Below are 3622 nucleotides of genomic sequence, written 5' to 3' on the forward strand. Positions count from 1 at the left end.
CACTCATAGAAATCATGCCTATAGGAAATCTCACACTTCACCTAACATGTCTGATACTTGTGCACCATTCAAAGCATGTTCGTTTAAGAATTTGCTATACTTGTTTTGCATGTCCACTATTGTCCATATTTAGACAGCATGCCTATAAGATGCAATAACATGTGCTTCGCTAGTCTCTATACCATGTCTATAGGGCTTCAACCAATCATTTAATCCGTCATTTCTATTTCTTTATTATACTGCTCACCTATATAGGATGACTGTAGGATCTTAATAAATTAATTGATTACTCTTGTTGCTTTGTTGTACTGCCACATTTAGCGTACATGCCTATGGGGATAAGGTATTATGAAATCAATTTCAATTGTCAATTGTTAGAATTCCTGCCTATAGGATACTGTTACTTATCTTAGACAACATGTTTATAAATCAAACGTCTTTAACCTTGAGCTTTCGAACAGTCTTACTGCCTTATTGCGCGAACAATGTAGATGTAATGCCTATAGGTTTGTAATACATTTAATCTGCAAATCCATTAATCTGAAGCTGCAATGCTGCTTGTACAATGTTGGAAGTTAGAATCACATAGAAATCATGCCTATATGACTTAATGATTCTAATGCATCCTAATTCTAAAAACTATCTACTACCTAATCTGCCCGCGTTGCATTTACTATTTATGTGTGGAGGTTAACTTGAGCCCTTTATTATTTCTATGTGAAGTCCTATATCTTTTGAATGTACGCTAGTTTTATCATTTTTGAGCATCCTAAGTAGAGTCTAGAACCATCCAAATAGTAGGTCCAAAGCCTCCTAGACCATAAGTATGGGACGGGTAGTGCATGCATAGGACACGACCTAGAATTGAATTAGAGCGCCTTTAGGTAAACAATTTTAACATAATAATCGGGTAGTAGGAGATGATAATCTATGCCCACTGAATAATATGAGCAACCCCTACCTTAGGGTATTGCGAAGTATTATTTATGTTGCACGGGGTTATCCTTTAGGCTAAAAAACTTAGGATCCCCCCTCCTTTATATGTTTATTGTTCACACTTAGTCATTAATTATTGAATAATTAAGTTGTACTTTGTAACCTCTTAAGACTTGTATTGATTATCTATAGTTTAATTGTTGCCCGATTTTCTTTGCACCTGTTCATAATAGAACCTTTGAATTCCTTATCTTCCCTCACTTATAGAATCACTTAGGAAAATTGTAATCCAATAATCCCACATAGTGTAAACTTCGGCCGGGACCCATAGTTGTGGAACTCGAAGAGTGCCTAACACCTTCTCTTTGAGATACTTTGAGCTCTTACCTGATCTTTAGTGACGTTGACTAGTTAAAATAGAGTTATTTGCAAATAGGTGCCCTAACGCACCTTAAAATCATTAGATGGCGAATCTTCTCTTTTAATACTCATTTAAAAGAGTTGTCACATGTCGAAACCCGTTTTCGAGAAAAAAAGGGGCGCGATAGCATGGTGACTCTGCTGGGGATTTACACTTAGGCTCTTACCATAACAAAGTTGACTTATGTGGATTATTTGATGACATGTACATCCTTTCCCTTATTTTCCCTTATTTGTTTAAATCGCTAAGACATGTACATCCCTCACCTTATTTCCCTTTATTTGTTATGACATGCACATCATCTCTTCACTTCCTTCATCTTGTTTGAAGCTACTATATCATATTTCTCCCATCCCTATCCCCTTAATTGCTTCATTTAATTCTCGCACATTTTCCTGATTTAAACTGACTTCTCTTCCTTTGTCTTTTCTTTCTCCTGTTCATGTTATTACTGTTTTTACGCACTTTCATTATGCAAATATCTGACGACGTATTATCATTTTTGCATAAAGTATACTTTCCATATCATACTCAACTCATGCTTATTATCAACATAGTGGCGCTTGATGAGTGTCCGCGGTTTCCTAAAAACACCCTTTAAGCTGGAACGACTTATTTGCGATAGATTAGTCGATCAGCAGTGTAGTCGACGGTCCCATGCCTTTCCCTCTCGAGTTGTCCACTTGAGAGTATTAGTCTAGAACTTTCTAGAAACCACACTCTAATTTGAAATATACATGCAACATGCTAAACCTAGTACGGATTGAGACGTCATTGACGTATCAACCTCGCTTAGATGAACCTTGTCCAAAGTCCAACGGGATTTCCATCATCCCAAAGGACACCATCATATTATGTGCATTACTTGGAGAAAACGTGCTAACATATTGATCATTATTGCGTAAATAGTCGAATCTGGAGGGGGAAAGTGCTATCTTTTATTTGTTTGCAGAAAATGAAGCACGAAATCCCCAGGTTCGGTATGGTCCAGAATATCCCGCCTTTGCTAATTGACTGGTGGAATGACCTTGCACCATGTGACAGAAATCATGTGAGGAGGGTATGTAACCTGCCATCCTTGCTGAACATTCAAACAAACAGTGGACTGATCTAGACTGTTACCATGTTCTGGGATGAGAAGAGAGCTATTTTTTTATTTGGCAATATAGAAATGATTCCTCCACTGGACGAAATAGGGGGTTTCACCAATTTACAGTGGGATAGTCCAGGACTATTGGTGCTATAAAATCGCACCCCCGTGATTTTCTAAAGATGGTGGGTTTTAAGAAGAACGATGAATTGGTCTGCCTGAAGAAATCATACATCCCCTTTGAATTTCTCTATGAGTGGTATGTGCATAGAAAATCATATCGCCTACATAATGAGGAGCTAGCCAACACTTCTTTGGGATAGGTAAATCGTCGGGTATATGTCTTTATAGTCTGTTTCTTGGGTTTGTTGATCTTTCCAATGCAAGGGGGAAGAATTCATACTCGATTAGCCATGGTCACTAGGACATTAATAGAGGGTATCGAGGGGAAGAAGTACACTATTATCCTGATGATCTTAGCTGAGATGTATCGTGATCTGGATCGGTGCAAGCATGGGTTCGGGCACTTTGAGGGTTGTAATCTCTTGCTAAAAGTTTGGCTACTGAAACACTTTCAAAGGGGTGATTATTGCCAAGGGCTTCTGCGAAGGCCACTGAATGGCTACATAGCCAGTCATCATCCAAAAAAGATGACATTCATTCCATACAGGTCTGCAATTCTTGGAAATGTTGTATGTTAGGTGCGTTTCTTCAGCAATCCGACAAACAAGTAAGCGCATTAGATGTTTGAATGGTTTCCTAGTAGTGAGTTCATCGTCAGATCCACAGGAACTACTCCTTAGTACTGATTCAGCTACGAGGCATCTACCCTTATGCTCCTATAAGGGTAATGAGGCAAGCTGGGAGGAAACAAGTCATACCTCGAGTTTCCAATATGGTTCAGTATAAAGCAGATTTTAAAGAATATGTCATCTCAAGTTTGAAGCCCAACACATGTGGAACCAAAAGATCATCGTGGAGGGAGAGACTATCGAGCTGGACAAGTATCACGCCGGTCATATGTACTACTATCTCTCGTAGTTGGAGGATGAAATAGCCTGGGACGTCAAACTAGGGCTTAATCTGAAAGATAGGATCATAAATGAGGTGGTTGAGGCATAGGTGAAGTATAATAGGCTACGAAAAAGGGTGTTCGAATCAAAAGCTAAACATCT

This window comes from Nicotiana tabacum, chromosome 22, assembly GCF_000715075.1.
Source record: "Nicotiana tabacum cultivar K326 chromosome 22, ASM71507v2, whole genome shotgun sequence".
Classification (NCBI taxonomy): domain Eukaryota; kingdom Viridiplantae; phylum Streptophyta; class Magnoliopsida; order Solanales; family Solanaceae; genus Nicotiana; species Nicotiana tabacum.